Raw genomic sequence first — 19,495 nt, 5'->3', positions numbered from 1 at the left:
CAGGCCTCAGATACTGTGCCTGACACTTAAAGATTAATGGTGCATAAGAGTGAATGCACCTAAACTTCAATGACTTGTACCAAAATAAAATATAAGAACTTACAAACAAATAGATGGACTGGATTGGTTTAGGTAGAAAGAGAAGACAAATAATAAAACATTTGCTCCAACATTTCAACCTGGCAGAGTTTTACAGAGATAATTAGCTCTAAAGCCAACCCTTTATAAATCTTAGAGGATGAACTAGGGTTTTACCTTGCCTCATAGCACAAGCTTCCCTGTACAGACTCAACAATAAAAGGATATGCTCTGCAATTTGCTTTCTAAATATGTGAACAACATATGCCATCTTGTGGATGAAAAGGAAAATATGAAAGTATCTTATGTAGCAAAACCCTCCATTTAAATACAGAACCGATCTCTGTATTATGTATAGTAGGTAAATTAGTGGTTCTGTAAATCTTGGATTATGGGTTTTCTGCTTTTGGAGCTGAATATATTATGGGTCTAAAATGATTAAACTGTTTCACTAATATTACTTGTGAAACTTGTGGATAAACATTAATGATGTCTTTTCTGTTATTGCAAAGTGTTGATTTAAACACCCAATTCATTATCTTATATTATTGTTGTTAGATTATATCATAAACATGTATAGCTCATTTTTTTAATATTGATAAATACAGAAGGGAAGGGGGTTGCAGTGAGGGAGGAGGAGCAGCCCTGGGGATGCCGGACCCATTGAAGATTTTTTTTGGTGAGGTGGGGGTGACATGCTTCTGTTACACTGCTGGTCAGGAAAGAATTTCCCCCCTTCTGATGTATATTGGAGAAGCATCATATTGTATTTTTGCTGCAGATCAACTAGCAATTTGGCAGGGTAGCCAAAAAAGGTTTACTTGATGGATGCATGCCTCTTTTTATTATTTGCACAATAGAAAATTTGCACACTAGAATAAGTTCCAACACTGACCTTTTTTTTTTTTTTGAAAGAATTAACTTTTGTGGAACACGTCCTGCGCTGCTCCTGCAAATATGATGTGCATTATGTGACAACTGAGATAAGAACATTTATATGAACACTTCCCATGTGCACTACTTAGGGAACATTCCTGTTGTTTTACAGGCAGAAATCCTGTTCCCAAGTGTAGTATGCACCAGAATGTGGTGTTTTTCCCACAATTTCAATGTGAATGTGGCCGTGAGGGGAATTGCACTTGGCACATTTGCATCCAAAGCATCAAAACAGAGGCTTTTTGACATAAATTGGGCACAATTGTGTTGAACTTTTTTGTTGTCTTTCTGGCATTTGGCCAGGTTGAAATTGTGACAATCAATTCCGAGGGTAAAGACAAGGAAAAAGCATGTAAAAGGAACTTTGAAAATGTGTAGATATAGAGGTTGGGCCTTTGTCAAAACAGTTTTTAGGTCAAGCAGTTTATCCACATCTAATGGAACAGGAAAACTCCTTTGAGGACAGAAATGTGTATAATTAGTATCAAGAAAACAGATGATTTGAAGTAGATGTGAAGGATGACATTCATGTCAAACTGAAACAACTAGCCCTAGACAGAGAATAATGGTGCCATTGTTACTGGATTACACTCTCCCATCTCTGTGAGTTTCAGATAAGAGCTACTAGAATATGTTTGAAGATGACCATTGTTGGATCAATCAGTAGATTTTGGTGACTTTATTACCCATCAGGGTTTAAAATGCTGGGGACTGCCCAGCCATTCAGTTGAACTGAAGAACCTGCTCAGGCGAGTGGTGAAACATTTTGGATAAATGAAAAACCTTCATAGTCGTAATGATATAATTTCATCATCTTTAATCATAACCTCTTCCATTGGCTGACAGGTTTCAGTACTCAATTCTGAAATATTCTGATATTCCCTGCATTAAATAGTACAATAGTACAAAACAGTTGACTTATTAATTAATTTGCAGCTTTATGTACAATAACCAATTATGTTGCACTGCTTCACAGCTGATTAAATAGTCACCTTTCTTTGCTATTCAAGATCTATACCACAAGATTTTTATAAACAAATAATTAACAAGGGTGTAGACTGTACTCATACAGGCAGTGGAAATCCAGTTGCACCATTTATTTTCCAACGGGGCATTTAATGGAGACATATTGTGTCAGGCTCATCTCCTAGCATTGTAGGTATCCTTCCTTTAAATGTATACTGCCCCAGAAGAAATCTTCTCTGTTAAGTGTCCAGGCTGAAATGAGAGCTGGGCCTGTCCTTTCATTCTCTCACAGCAAATCACTGTTAGAGACAATCCAAACTTTGCAAAAGCAGCCCAAGTCATACTGCTGTCTCTCTGCTCCAGTTCAAGGCTCATCAGATTGTTTCTGTTAATGGTGGTTAGTGGGTCTAATCACTAAATTGCAAAATTCTATTGTGTCCCATCATCATCTATTAGATTTTATTCCCTGCACTTTTATTTGCTTGTCGTCAACAGTATACATGTATAACATCTCCACAAAATCAATAGCTCTTGTATACTATGGTGTGGTCCTTCTGCTGCCAGCATCAACTCCCTTTTACCTTATATTGAGCAAATTCACTTAATCAAAGCTATAGGCCACTTACTGATGTGTTGTTGTAACTAGGTGGCTTCTAACTGACTAGCTTTGAATAGAAGTAGTTTTAGCTCTGTGTCAGATTGAGGGCCACCTGCTCACATAAAGAAACATGCTTTCTTGTCATTATCCAATAGCATATATCTGCTTCCCTATCTGTTACCAAGAAGAACTGCCTGCACCCTTTCCTAGAGGTAGTTAATCAGAGACTGCTGGAAGGCTCTAGGTTCCTTCAGAACAGGCATTACCCCAGTTGTTACAGAACAAGAACAGCATGCACTTGTCTGGAGCTGTTGTTCTGTGATAACTGGGGGTCTATCTAGTTACAACAGGACATCTGGGGCTGGCCCTCCAGCTACGATTAAATCACATCTTGGCTTTTCTAACATTGAAGGGAGTTATATCTGACAGTAGGAGTGTTCCAGCATAATAAAATAATGACTTAATGGAGCAGGCATGATGCAGGAGAGACTGGTATACATAGCACAAGATATGCAACTAGAAGAACAGGCAACAGGAGCCGATATCAGGGCACAACAGAACTTCAGCGTTAGAGAAAAGCTGCACCATATCTAACAACCCTGAGCAGAAAGAAAGGTATGCTAAAAACTGTTTTCAATATTACTGTATGAGTTGTTCTTCTCCATTCTCCTACCTAAAATTTCTTCTATTAATTGTACCCAGCAAAAAGTTTTAATGAACCATAAATTCAACTTGCAAAGATCTGCAGCTTTTTATATGTTATATCATTATTTCTGTACACGTAATAATGCTTAAAGCTTGTAACACAAACTTCTAAACATTTCCTCGCTGCATTTCCATACATTGGTGAAATGCATTGTCACTATCATCAATAATAGGCACTAGTCCCATTAGCTGGGCTCTATTAAAGGCCATAAATAGACAAATCCTCCTCTTTCTCATATATTCAATCTCTTCTCAAAATGACATAACCTGCCAAATGTAAATTAATGTACACTTTTCAGTGACATAATGCAATTATTTTTATCTGCCACTAGTATTTATAGGTCTTTTTAAAAGTATACAATATAGAGGATGTAGAATTTAACTCGTTGGGCAAATTCACTAGCCGGTGAAGTGGCTAACGCTAGCGAAAATTTGCCAGCGTTACGTCATTTTGCCACTTCGCCGATTTACTAAAAGTGTCCCTGGAAAAAATTTGCTAGCGAAGTAAAAATACTAGCGCAACTTCGCAGCCTAACGCCAGGCGAAGTTGCAATCTCGCGAAGGGGCGAAACTACGCAAATTATTATTTTTTTTTTTTCTGAACGTTACCTCTTTCAACAGAGTTTACTTCACCAGGTCAGACCAGGTGAAATGCAATAGAGTAGATAGTTGTTAAAAAAAAAAGTTGAACATTTTTCTAAGTCCCAAAAAACGCTGGCGTTTTTTACTTTTTATAGGATGATAGGCTGAAAAAGGTCGGAATTTTTTTTTAGGGTACCCTCCTTCCCCCCACTTTTGTTAACATATGGCACCTAAACTATACTGTGGGCACATGTGTAGGGCATTAGAACACCTCTATAAAATTGTATTAAGTTTCCCTGGGCTTGTGTAGTGTTATTTATTTGCTGCAGCATACACGTCCATTCAAACTTCTATTTCGCGCTGTATGCAAATTTCCGATCTCTAGCGTAACTTCGAACCGCTGATCGTAACATCGCTAGCGCAACTTCGCAAATGATCAGTAACTTGTGGGCTACTTCGGATCTTCGTGAATTTGCGCAGCCCTGGCGAATCTACTCTTGGCGAAGTGCAACGAAGTCGACGCTGGTGCAACTTCTAAAGTAAGTAAATTTGCCCCATATATAAGTCAAATTAATGAATCTTGTAAATGAAATACGTTTTTTTCTAGCTTGTGTGCAATTGTTTAACATATTTTATAGACAAATGCAAACCTGTATAAATGCAAATGATAACATGTCTACAATAAGAACAATTATTTGTTTCAGTTTATAACAGACAAACATACAGTAATGTCCTGAACTAGAATGGTTTCATGATCTGTATTTCCCTTTTCTTCAAAAATGAATGGTGGCTATGATATTATAATGTATGACCACTAGATATCACTGTTGCCTCATGGTTAAAATATTTGAAGTAGTCTTAAACGTTCTTTAAACAATCGTGCATTTTCATTGATCTATATTAAACGTATTTAGACACTGACAACTATGTGATGATGTATTTAACTGTTATTTGATTTATATTTACATAATAAGGAAAACGGAGAATATACACTAGGTTAAATAAACCTATAAACAATAGACAAGGTGAATTGATCCTTGTTTCACAAGGTGAGGAACAAAGATGAGCTATTCTCAAGTGTCATTTTGAAACAGAGCCTAAATGCCCGTTGTACTGTTTGGAGGTTGATAGAAACAGCCATTGTTTTGACACTGTACCGGTCAAATACCTGTCACACTTATCTCATTCATGTGCCAGACACCAGGAGTCCAGCATGGTTGTGAAAGGCCACAACGTTATTGTGTTATTATGATTAATAGTTTAACATTGTTATGGAATGCTTGCTACCCTGCAAGAGTGAACAGTCTACCTGCCATGCCAGCCATCCAATGTTTAGCTCAAGTAAGCAATCTCAGTCAGACCCACACCTCTTGGGACTAGTGATGGGCGATTTTGGGGCGTTTTCAACGGCGAAAAATTCACGAAACAACTTTTTTTTTTAGCTGGCAAAAATGCACTCCAGCAACCACTCTCCTCTCCAGTGCCCCTTGCTATGACAACCAATGATCTTACTTTATCAGCCAATGACTACCTCATACTAAACCCTCCAGTGCCCAAATACAGGAAGGGTGGGATATTACTCTCTGCAGCTGATCCTGGGAAGAGTGTCCTGCTCCCAACTATCAGCCCCTTTTCAACTCTCTTCCTCACTACAGCTTTTCCCCTCTCTGGCTCTAGGTTTGCCACATGGCTTCTATTTCACCAGTCTAGCTGGTAAAATACAGTACCAGCCAAGACTGGGGCTGGTAATAGAAAGTACTTAAAAATTGTACTTGCCATTACATTTATAATAACTAGTCCTCTCTCCCTGGTACATTTCCCTTCAATAGTGATCCTGATGGTAATGCTGGCCCCATTCACATAATTACCCTACTCCTTATGTCACAGACCTGCCTCCCCAACCACATATCTGTGCCCACCTAAACTGGTAATGTATTTGCCAAAAGGATACAACCCTATCTGGATCCTACCTTAAACCTTCCTTTTCTTGCCTTCCCCCGCCCAGCCAAGGCTCCCTTCCCTTTATTTTTATGTCCAGGGGACAAAAATGAACTGAATTCCATAAAATGCTATTTCATCAGCAAGATTTTTATAGTTCATTTCCCAGTTAGTTGAATATGTAAATATAGTTTTAAGTGGACTGACATAATGATCTCTGTTCTGTAAAAAGATTACTAAAAAATATTTTGTCTAGATTATTGTCATGATGGAACAGTAAATTCCAGCATAGAAAGGGTTAGGCTTTCCAAAGTTTCCCAATTCAATAAGCCTTCTAAAATCCACATTATGATGAAACCTCACAGTAGGTGGTACTTCATAAATACCCCCTAAATGATATAGGGACAGACTGTCTTGCTAGGGGACTGTTATGTGTGAAGGGCCAGATGGGGCCAAGCAAATAAACAGCTAACACAATTATCATTATCATACCTATACTATAGTAGAGTGGTCTGTCTCAGGGCAGACTACAAGTTAAACATTTTTTATGCCTATAATATAAATATCTTTTATTACAGATAAAAAACATTGCACCCAACAATTACCTTATAGTTAGGGGTCAACAAGGAGTCCAAACACGTCAACATTATGATGACCCAACTCAGTGTTACCCAATATTCTGATAAGGCCAGAATAATATGTGCTAGTCCGGGGGTGTTTGGTCTCTATGGAAAGAGAATTCCATTTCCTACCCAATATTCATAATTTTGTTATAAACAGAAAAGCAATTCAGGCTGGATGAAAAATCAGTGTCTCCAGAACAGCCTGTTTTAAATTGGTCACCTTGCTCATTGGATGGGTGTGTGATCTATCTGTTCCCATCCTGGATATCAGGGGTCCAGACCACTGGGAATATATATGCCTTTGGGGAGCGAGCTGCATTGGGAGGTGTATATTTGCTATTATTTTCATCCCCCCTGGAACAGGACTCAAGATCCTTCTGTAGGTTTCTGTATTTTTATCCCTTTTTATTTTGCAACTGTTTCCTACTCTGTGTTGTTTTGTAATATCTGATTTTTTTTGTATAGTTTATGTACTGTCCACTTTGGGTTATTAAATATAAAATGTAATACCTTTGTCTTTGCTGCTCTAAACACACCTTTTACCCAAAGGGAAGTGTATATGTTATATGTGTTTTAACCTATTTTGCTAGTTGGAAGGAAAAGTGTGTCTGTTTGATATTTTGTCTGCTTGTGAGGAATTTTTGTGTTGTCTGTTGATTGACTTGACCTGTCTGCTGGATTTTATATCATACTGCTTAGCTAGAACGCATAGTGAGGTTAGCCTCTAGTAATCATCAGTATGCAACAGAGTGTAAAGAGTTTGCAATTATATTATACATTATATTATGCACCTTGCGTCCTCAATTTTTCACAAAAAAAAGTGAGAATTTTCATTCTTTAGTTATTTATTACATTTATATTCAATAAACCACCAAAGCCTGTAGAATTTAGGAACAAGAACAATGTTTCTTTTGATCTATATGTAGCGCTATAGAAAACTGACTTTACTGTGGTCAGTTTTAGCTACTTTCCAGGTGGTGTGGAACCACAAATGAGGCCCTTTCTTTTAGGGGTAAGCCCTCGCAACGGGGTGGAGGCAGGGTGTAGTGCAACGGTAACCAGCTGCAATCACACAATAATGGGTGCCAGAAGTTCTTTAATGCTTAACCAATGAACTGTATTTATTCAACATAGCACATATCCACAATGGAGCATAGAACACAGATAGTACAAAGGTAGCATTTACTCACAGTACCAATATAGGCTGAACAAGAGTTGCAGCTTGTGAGGGGTATTGCCCAGTTTTGAGTGGCAGCTAGGGGAATTCCTATCATCCCTAGTCTCAACACTTTGTCAATACTCTGGGTCAGTAATACCCTAGGATCTTAATCCCTCTAATATCCTCATCGGAGCCTTGAGCTGCTCAACTATATAACCTATATCAATCCTAGAGTGATCTATAAAAGAGTATGCTATCACTTTACTAGGGCCACTGGTCCTAGGATCACACTACTCATTCCCTTCCAGCCTGCTTGGTTAGGCTAAAGTAATGGACGCAGACCTCATGGTTCCCAAGACCTTTATACTACTGCACAGTGCCATCTGGTGTACACTGTGAGAACTACAGGGGTTACATAAGCACAAGGTCCCCATTAGGACCGATTTAGGCATCCATATTACTAGGGATGTGCCTGTTAATAATGTGTAAGGGTGTCTAAATTTTCACATCATAATTTCTTTTGTCAGTTAATTTGTTTTTCTCATTCTAAATAAACAACTGACATTTCAAGAGCTGCTTTTGCTGAGAAAAATGTGGTTGCAGATATTGTTGTGAAACATCTGGGCAGTTAGGAAAGCTTTTGAAAGTTCACATTATATTACTTATAATTCTTATTTTTAGTTTTGAAATATTAAAGTGCAAGATCCTGTTTCAGTTATCAGCAAATAAAACATTTCCTGCTTCACTTAATTACTTCTCTAAAATCTATTATCTAATATATATTATTACTACAATTTATCCATGGATTTGTAATAATATGCAATCTAGTTAATCATTTTATTCCAGGATGATACATAAGTAATAAAATGTACATTCAATTATTATTTTACATTGACATGTAATATCTGTAAACATAATATGTTGTAAGATATTTAATACTCTAAAGATCCCCATCAACTACAGTGTACCCCATTATGTATTAACATTAAAATGATCTTATAAATATGCACAGTAATTTTAATTCATCCAAATAATCCTGATTTTTAAAAACTATATCTGTAATAATAAAAAGTAATTTGTACTTGAGCCAAACTAAGATGTAATTAATCCTTGTTTGAGGCAAAACCAGCCCATTGGGATTAATTAACGTTTACATGATTTTCTGGTATTGAAGGTATGGAGATCCAAATGACAGAAAGATTCTTTATCCGAAAAACCTTGGATCCCAAGCATTCTGGATAACAGGTCCCATACTTGTTGTGACATTCCACTCACCCGCACATGCTCTTTTTCTAGGAATTAGCGTTTGGTAGACAGGTAGAGTAGGATTTTGAGCTTAGAGACAGGGACACCAAGACTTTGGACAAAACACAGATTTATTAGGCACTGGGCATTCCCAATAAAAGGCAACATAAAACACTGCTCAGCAATTTCAGTGCAAAACATTCAGGGAACAGTTCAGCAAAGTCAATGCAAAACATTCAGGGTCCTCCCCCTGGGCTCTCGCCATCCAGGGAATCTCTCATCCTCTGGAACTTCAGGGCATTCAGGCTTTTCACTCAGCCCTAGTGGCTTCCCCTTTTGGGATTTAGGCTCACTTGCAGCACTCTAAGCAAGTTCCCCTTCTGCCAGGCATTGTCTCTCCTAGTAGTACCACACTTCCCTACACTCTAGGAGGTGTCTGGAGAGCTCCAGGGTCTGGTAGCACAGCCATTTTCCCTCTTCCTCGGTAGCCCCATGCTGGAACTGGGGCGGGATGTGGCGGGATGGCATCCCACTACTTCTTTTCCATCCCCTCAGGCGGGATACTACATTTTGCAATACCGGAGAGGAACCTCTTTCCCCAGGCAGGACAGAGCTTTTTTTTATTTTTCCTAGTAAGCTCCACCGGGGTTACTATTGCAGGGCTCTGTGGCAAACTATGGGAACCAATGGCTGAAGGGTCAGAATGAAGTGGCGCGTGCCTACCTCACTCCAACTGCCGACATCGGCATTGCAACAAACTGCGAGTGAACTGGGCGGAGCTCCCAGCCACCAATAGAGTACATCACTGCAGGAAGGAAGAATGACGAAACTCCAATCACAAGGGGTGCTCCTACAGCTGCTCACGATTCTCATTAGAGAGGGGAAGTGGTAGGGCTTTAAGGTGAATATCGCGTAACCTCTTGCTGTAATGACAAATAGTTTCCCTGGTGGTCTAGTGGCTTACACGTTGTCATGTGGGGGCTCCTGCCATGCCTTTATTGGGGACGCCCACCGCATGCATCTGTTCCCTTCCAGCGCCGGTTCTCCTATTAGTTCTTCCATCCAGTATCCTTGGTGAGACAATCGTGCCCCTTTGCTCATCCAGAACCTGTAGCTTTGCTCCTCTCTTAGTAAGACCTGGCAGCATCCAATTAGCTAGGGGCTCCTCCCGAGGTTAAAGGCGGCTGTTAAAGGCAGAAGCAAGAGCCGAGACCAGGGAGCTCAGCACTGGTTCTAGATTTAGGGTGTCGTTCGTGACACTCTGTGGACAGGGCTGCACCTTCCTTCCTGCAGCTCTGCATGCTATTGGCAGCCAGGCCCGGGAGCTCTGCCCGGTTCACTCGCAGTAACTCACAACAGCGGTGGCAGCGGTTGAAGTGAGGTAGGTGCACGCTGCTTCATTCTGATCCTTCAGCCATCAGTTCCTGTAGTAGGCCACAGAGCCCTGCTAGTATTTATTAGATGGTTTTATTAAAGCCATGTGATCACTCTCATACTAAATAACACGTAAGCACAAATAATATACAAACAAAACTAGCATGGTTTTAAAAATAGAAAAAACAAATATTTAACATCCGCATAAAGCTTGTTGCTTTGCTCATCCAGAACCTGTAGCTTTGCTCCTCTCTTAGTAAGACCTGGCAGTATCCAATTAGCCAGGGGCTCCTCCCGAGGTTAAAGGCGGCTGTTAAAGGCAAAAGCAAGAGCCGAGACCAGGGAGCTTAGCACTGGTTCTAGATTTAGGGTGTCGTTTGTGACACTCGCACTCTGTGGACAGGGTTGCACCTTCCTTCCTGCAGCTCTGCTATCGGCAGCCAGGCCTGGGAGCTCTGCCCGGTTCACTCGCAGTATCTCACAACAGCGGTGGCAGCGGTTGAAGTGAGGTAGGTGCACACTGCTTCATTCTGACCCTTCAGCCATCAGTTCCTGTAGTAGGCCACAGAGCCCTGCTAGTATTTATTAGATGGTTTTATTAAAGCCATGTGATCACTCTCAGACTAAATAACACGTAAGCACAAATAATATATAAACAAAACTAGCATGGTTTTAAAAATAGAAAAAACAAATATTTAACATCCGCATAAAGCTTGTTGCTTTCAAAAAGATCATTGTGTCTGATAAATCTGATGTCAGCCATTCCATCTGCTTTGCATGTAACAATCTTCTGGCAAATGATAAATGAGTCATAACGTGACATTTTCTTTGGAAAACATGAGGTTTTCAGACATTTTAGGTTGCAAAGTATTACCGTTACCTGCACAACATTGTTATACTCCACAGGTCTCCTGGCACTAACTATTTGAACTGTATTCAATTGCTCGTGCTGCAGTGTGTAAGCTTTACCACTGATGCAAGTCTTTTAGAATGTAATAGAATGACCAACTCTAAGAAAGAGCTTTGTGGGGAGTAATGAGGAAATGGCTTTGTGGGCACTGGTAGAGGCCACTTGTACAGATCTAGAGGGTATAGTTGGTTTTCATGGCCGGGCACAGAGATACAAGCTAGGAAAGGAAAACGATATGGGTGCTGGGGGTATTTATACATGAAATCCTGATTTACCTGATTTAATTCCTGATTTAGTGGGGGTGTGGCCACAAAAATGGGCGTGGCCTCCTGAAAAAACATTGTCTTCTTCACCTGTGATTTCTACTGTGGCCGGGGATTCACATGCCACACACACCATCCCCTCACCATTTTGTTCCCAATTCAAGCACTGCGGTGGCTCCTCTCTCAGCTGCCACATAATTACTTGGCTGAGAGGGAATATTAACCCTACATGTGCTGGGAATACCTCTGCAACCCATATCATGCAACTGAAATGCACTCTTTTCATTGCACTTTCCTCCAAGACAGTGGTGTTTCCCAAACACCCATTCACACTGTATAATACATTTCTTCTAACACTTGACTGGAAGGAAAATTCATATTTCTCTATTCATTCATCAGTGCCAGAGACTTAGGGGCCTATTTATCATCCTGTGTAATACATGGAGAAAAACATCACTGGTGATGTTGCCCATATCAACAAATCAGAGGTTTGCTTTTGCTTTCTAACTGTTGAAATCTAATTGCTGATTGGTTGCTATGGGTAACATCACCGGTGAAGTTTTCCTATAATGTTTAGCACCACCATTCATCCACCCAATATACCTTCTCGGCAATGCCATATTTTATTTCTCACTTAAACTATGGTTTCAAGACTTAATTCAATAATCATAAGTGAGACAGCTTTAAATTTCTAAACTAGAGCACATTCACAATACCCCACCCAGTGTGCAAAGTGAAAAAATAGGCCCAATCAGAGCAGAGACCTGCAGATTACTTGGAATCTAGAGCAGTCTACGTTAGACCAAACCAAATTCAAAAGGGTTGGGAGGGGAGAGGCAACCCATAGTACCATTGCAAAGGGGCTTTCAGAATAATCCCATCTATTTTACCTAAGTAATATCAAATTACTTACTTTAGCGTTTGTCAGAAAGTAGACAACTTTACCTGAAAAGTTTAGGAAGCCGTTTTTGAATATGATCTGAACTACCATCTGTTAGAGGTTAACATTCTTCAGTTTGGACTCCCCTGCAAAATTCAAAACTTATATGCTAGGCTCAGGTATATATGTTACTGTTCATTTGACCTAAAGATCAATTGCATTTGCTGTCTGATGTTGGCTGAGAAATCCAAGCATCCATTCTCATTATTTATGTCTGCACCCCCTTAAATTGCTTATATTGAAATTAAATAAATGCTTTAATAATAAAAAAAAGCATTAAAAAGGGCATAAACTCAAGGGTTGAAAACAAAATTTTGCCTCTTTATAGGCCCCTGGTAAGGTTTCACCTGGCCTGTGGTGCAGTGCAGTTTTGGGCTCCAGTCCTGACAAAGTATATAAATGAGCTGGAGAGAGTACATGTATAGATAAATAGCAGGGGACCTTATTTCCCATAAAGAGGATCATTGCACCAGAGGCCACACCTTTAGACTAGAGGAAAAGAACTTTCAGTTGAAGCAGCATAGGTGGTTCTTCACAGTGAGGACAGTGAGTTTATGGAGTGCACTGCCAGATGATGTTGTGTTGGCTGATTCTGTTAATGGCTTAAAGAGGGGCTTGGATGTTCTCACGGACAGGCATAATGTCAAAGGCTATTGTGATACTAAAATCTACAGTTAGTATAGATATTGGTGTATATAGTTTATGTGAGTGTATGGAGGGGTCATGTGAGTGTGTGGGCGCTGGGATTCATTTGGAGGGGTTGAACTTGATGGACTTTTGTCTTTTTTCTACCCATCTTAACAATGTAACTTTACTGCCATTTTTATGATAACTTTGTTTGCTTGTGACTGTATATGTTCATCTATTATACATTCATAACGATTATATATGTAAATCTCATACATCTCATAAACAGAAAAAAACATAAATCATTACTAATTCATGATTAGAGATTTAATTCTTTGTTAATTTAAATTGCACATAGAGCATTTTTAAAGATCTCTTTAAAGATGACTTTTTCAATTTAGATACACTGTGCACTAGTGCAGTCTTTTGTCCACAGATGGGTTGGTGAATACTTTGGTAAAGCCAATCCCCACTAACCCTGGAAAAACAGAGCCAATTCTTGGCCCCAGCCAATTACCTAGTATGAAACAGAGGTGGGGAGTGTGTATGCTTCCTAACCCCTGCCCTTCTTCCATATGCAAGCTATATATCTCTGGGTTTGATTTGTCTCCATACAGCCCTTTCCTTAAAGTAGTTTACAGACCTGCTCCTTTTAAATACTTCTATCTACTTATAGCAATTAATTCTCTGTAAACAAAAAGCCAAACATATCTTAGTGGCACTTGCCTGAGATTATCATAAATTCAGTGAATGTCCAGTGAAGGCTTCTTTTGAGACAATGTTTTTGAATGTCCTGAGCTGACAGATGCCTTGTTCCAACAGTCGTGAAAATTTAGGCCCCAAATATTGCTTGAACTTCAGCAGAGATAGCTATTATACATCTGATAGGGCAATATCACAAACAAAATGTGTACCAACATCAAATGTGAAAAAGAGACCATGGAGCATAACAAATGAACAAAGAGGTTTCACTAATTACATAAATTTCACACATTATCTGTATCTTCCTTCGTTTTATGGATTTTATTTTTGCATTATGCTTAGAAATGTTTGTATAATGTGAAAAAAAAATTAAGCAAAAGTGCATATCTGTATATTTTATTAATATGGTGGCAGAAGCGTGACTCAAGAAACTTACGCCTGGCACTGATAGAATCAAAATATTACTGTTTTAATGCACCAGTCACAAAAACACTTAACATTGCTCAGTCAGACACAAATGCATAATCCCTAAAATTCTAAATCGCAACTTCCTTTGGGAAAATAATTACCAGGGGGCTCAATTTGTATCGGTAGCTTAATAATTAAAGATGAAAACTTCTTTCTGGGGTATCTGATTTAAACACCTCATTTTAATGTAAATCCTATTATTAAAATAAGCTTTCATAAATTGTATAGAGTAATTGGATACATTTCTTCACAGTTCAAAATATTATTTTAAATGGGATCAGCACTAAAAATTGTCCTCATTTCCATGTATCAAAGAACATTCTATTAGAACACTGACCCCATGTTTTAACTGACACACTAGGGTTAAATGCCAAAAAACCTTACTCGCTGAAAAGAGTTGCAGTTTTTGAGTGATTCTGTGTTATCCAAACAGAAATATACAGTCCGAATGGTTTACAGAAAGTCAAAAATAAGATGAAATATATAGTATGTTAAATTATAGTTTCTGCTTTGAAAAGAAACATTTTCATCATCAAGAAAAGGCATTGTACTGGAATATTTTGTGCACTAACAAAATAACATCTGTAGGGATGTGAAATAGTGGAGATTTGTAAGTGTATTGCAGGTAGTTCATGTTCCTTAGTAGATAAAATGCAAGGGCTGCCATGTTGCTTGGTGCTTCACCTGAGTAGGTAAGAGCGCTGAGGGTCCTGAGTCCAAAGAGACATCAATGCTAGATTTAATTGTTTATCCGGTATTTAGTTAGTGATATATTAAACCTCATCATCATCTCAGAAAGGATAACATGGCATCATTAAAGGAACAGTAACACCAACAAATGAAAGTGTTTTAAAGTAAGTAAAATATAATGTAGTGTGAAAGCTATGTAAAAACTATGAACTACTCTAATACAAAAATTCTCCAAGTAAAAGCAGTTGAGGTCCCATAGAAGTCAATGGAAGCTGCACTGATCCTATTTGACCTTTTTTAAACCATTCAGACTTTTAGAGATTTTATTTTCCCAAATAATTGTCACTAAAAGGTTTTAGAGATATTTGTATTTTTTAGAGCATTGTTCAGCATTTTTTCCAGATCTTTTAATTTACATTTATCAGTATAAATCAGCAATATGAAGTACAATTTAATATGATTAAAAATCGTCCCTATGAAAATGTTAATCCTAAGTGCATTAATGTTTATTTAAATTGGATATTTGTTATAGAGCCACCTGTGCCTGACATCAAACCCAACTTTTACAATTGCAGGACTCAAGGGACAGTATTGATTGATTTTTCTTCATGTTGCAATGAATATAGGTTACTAAAATAGCAGAGAAAGAGAAAATTGGACACATGATTCAGACAAAAGAGGTTATGTATAGTGTATAAAAAATAGATATAGTTTATAAGAAGGTTTTAGATATATTATTAATACTGTAAAGGAAACTAAGGGGCAAACTCTCTTTATGAAAAGGGTGACCTCCTTTAATATATACATGATTTTTTTACATTTTGTGGATATTTGAATTGTATAACATATAAGAAAGATCAAAAAAGGAGTTTTGTTTTATGTTGTTAATTGTTCATGATCAGTTGTCGACCCTGCCTGTCCCTGACTCCATCTTGTTCGCTGTCTGTCCTGACCCTTGCTCGTTTACTGACTACTCTCTTGGATTCCTGCTTTGTACTGCGATACTGGTGTGTTTAACCGGCCTGTGACCTCGACTATTCTCTTGCCTTCTGAATCCATACTGCCTTTCCAGATTGGTATTGACCCAACCTGTTTCCCGACCATGCTTCTTGTTTTCAGTTCCTGTACTACGTGTGGTTCCCTTACCTGCCCAGAACTCTCTCCCTGATTCTCTCACTGTGAGACCTGGAGTAGCGGAGGGATCCTCCCGAAGCAAAGGTGGTTGTTATAGGCGGAAGAATGTTTTTAATAATGTTTTTATGTTGTTAATATAGGTATCCCAAACCCAGAACAATACCCAAGGTTCCAGTCGTGACTCATTCTTCCGCCTATAACAACCACCTTTGCTTCGGGAGGATCCCTCCGCTACTCCAGGTCTCACAGTGAGAGAATCAGGGAGAGAGTTCTGGGCAGGTAAGGGAACCACACGTAGTACAGGAACTGAAAACAAGAAGCATGGTCGGGAAACAGGTTGGGTCAATACCAATCTGGAAAGGCAGTATGGATTCAGAAGGCAAGAGAATAGTCGAGGTCACAGGCCGGTTAAACACACCAGTATCGCAGTACAAAGCAGGAATCCAAGAGAGTAGTCAGTAAACGAGCAAGGGTCAGGACAGACAGCGAACAAGATGGAGTCAGGGACAGGCAGGGTCAACAACTGATCATGAACAATAGGAAAAGCACACCTAGTAACTGGTCTGTATACTGTACAAAATTACACTATTCCTTGCTGTAATATTTCTTGTATATTGTTCTATAATTGCTCCTAACGAATTTACAATTTCGTCTCACAGTGCATGTTGTATTCTTCCATATGCCGTTGAGATGACAATAAAACTTGACTTGGGGGCAGATTTACTTAGGGTTGAATATCGATTGTTAATTAATCCTCGATATTCGACTGCTGAATATCGAAGTCAAAGGATTTACCTGCAATGATTGTGTAAATGTGTATTCAAACAATCTTTGAGATCATTTTAATTGGTCATTTTATAAAGATTTAGATATTTCAATTTGATAATGGGGAGTGGAGACTTGTAACAGGACAACAGTGATCTTACAGAGAAGATGGAGCCTTTAAAGCCTGTGCATGACATTACAATCTGCTTCCATTATTACAAGTGCAAAGAGGCAGTACAGGTATGGGGCCTGTTATCCAGAAAGCTCGGATCTAGGGTTTTCTGAATAACAGATCTTTCTGTAATTTGGATTTTCATGCCTTAACACTACTAAAAATCTTATGAACATTAAATAAACCCAATAGGCTGGTTTTGCTTCCAATAGGAATGAATTATATCTTAGTTGGGATCTGATGCAGAGCAAAATTTTGCCTTCAAAATATGTGAAAGGCAGTCAAACTGTCTAACACCAAAGGGACTAATGGTAGATATAGGAGCAACATTGCATATAATTGCAAACATTATACAGTTTATAGGGATTTGATGAGAATTCAAGCTGGTGAACCACTACATGGAATTGGCGGACTGTAAAAAGACTTTCCCCGCAAACAAAATTTTTGGGAAAGTGTATTAATAAATAAAGCCAAAAAAACCTGTGCGGATTTGGTCAGAGTTTTTTTTCAGAAAAAAATAATCTAAATTTGTTAAATAACCCCCTTGTTAAAAAAACCCTTTCAAAGCTTGTGCAACTTTTTTTATTGAAAGCTAGCATAGTGGTTTCTCATGATTTGCAGCACTTTCTTCCTTCATCAGCTCTTTCATCATCAGTTTTTATCATCCAAAAACTGGATTAGCTCAGCACAAGCCTCATCTTTGTTACTTCTGTCCTCATCCAAGTCTGTGCCCTCCATGCAGGATGGTTTCTTTAAAATTCATCAGGTACATGTGGCCTACAAACTTTGTCTCCCATAGTTAATAGTTCTTTTCATCTCCATCAAATAGCAGCATGGTCTATTGTTTTCCTCCCTCTATCCTAGACCCATAACCTGTTTCCATTCTGGTTAAGAGATGGGACAACCCATAAAGCTGCACAAATGTGCGTTTATAATAAACCCTGTGTGTGCAGTGGCAGGCAGATATTATTAAAGTTACTTATAGCAGGAATAACTGATTTTGGTACAGTATTGCTGACATTCTCAGTTGAGAAAACAACTCAGATTTGCAATTTTCTCTAAAAGGCAGCTGTACACAATTGAGAGGACAAGGGGGGTCAAAACAATATACATGAATTTCCCTAATTATTGGTAAGTTTCATTCTCAGGTTGCTCTATTGTCAGATTGTAGGGAAGTTGCCTACTGCTTTGGCCACATTATGTTTTTTTCTGGATAGTGTGTATTTTCTTTAAGTTTGCAGATCCAAACACGGCATATTAACAGTTTAAGTAAGTATCTAGGGATTTTTTTTGACGCACAACGCCATACAAATCTATGGGCGTCATTTTTGCAGCGAAACAAGGCGAAAAAATTCGCCCATCCCTAAGTATGACAATTTGCTTTGCAAATTTATTTCTAATAATTGATGAGACTAAATCTAAGTTATATTTTTATGATGTTCTTTAATTTTAGGTTGTCTTATTTCTTCTTGATTTCATCTGCTGGGCCCTTGGAAAAATGTTCTGCTCATAGTTACAGGTAAGTTTGATGAGATCTGTAAAACACAAAGGAAAAAAAGATAAAAGGTAGAAAAAGTAAAAAACAATTATTGTTTATGTAACTTTTTTCAGGCTGTTTCCTTGGTTCAAGCTTTTCTATACATTTGATGTTATCAAAAGCATGAAGATAAGAATTCCACATGGTTTATCGAGTGAGTACCATTTTCTTTCCTACTAAGTCTATGTCACGCAGATTAATTGCTGCTATTTATTACATCAGAGAAATAGGTTTAAGTGTTAAATGTAATATACTTGCCCCAAAAAGGGAGGGGATGAAGATACAATAAAAGTTTGTCCAAGCCTACTATCTTATTTTGGTCACTCACCTGTTTTTATTGGCCTAAGCAGAATAATAAAAGCAAGAATGGGATTGGCAGATAGGCTACTGGCTATTGTCCCCATTTGATTCTGCTACTACAGTGCTTTATAGGTTTAAACACCCGGTATGATAGGTAAAAAAAAAAATTCTGAATGTGTACATATAAGTTATGCAGTAATATAAAGCGATCACTCATCTTTAGGGTTATATGGGGGTGTGGGACACGTGAATGCCTAATGCATTAAATAGTAAAAAAAAATACAATAGGAGAAATTACATTTCCTACATAAATTGTACACTACCATCTGTTAGAAGGCAATTACAGTATATATAATAGTAACAACACAAATGACATTAAAGATAGAAAAGTATTTGTAATTTGCAGATGTGTTTCCCTACACCATAATCTGATCTAATGACTGAGAAAGGGCTTGAAACATTTTGTTTCAATAAAGTACATTTTGCAGTATGGATGTGTTTATTTCTTCACATTATATGCTCGTGGCTATAGCAGGACTGTGGAAGCTTGAATCGGAGAGGGGCATCATTTTATTTTGCAGGGGGCCCTTGTGAGTTCTTGTTACGCAGCTGGAAACACCACATTTACTTCCTTCTATACTGTACACATGGGCTTCTATATCAGATTTCCTTCTTTCAGCTTAAACCTACAGGGCATGGGCTTGAGCATGCTCAGTTTGTTCTTCTCTCCCTCCCCCCTTTCTCCCTCCCCCCATCCCTTCTCCCTCCACCCCTCCCTGCTGT

The sequence above is a fragment of the Xenopus laevis genome, chromosome 2L (assembly GCF_017654675.1).
Source record: "Xenopus laevis strain J_2021 chromosome 2L, Xenopus_laevis_v10.1, whole genome shotgun sequence".
In the NCBI taxonomy this organism is placed as follows: domain Eukaryota; kingdom Metazoa; phylum Chordata; class Amphibia; order Anura; family Pipidae; genus Xenopus; species Xenopus laevis.
Note: the sequence above shows the minus strand (reverse complement) of the source record.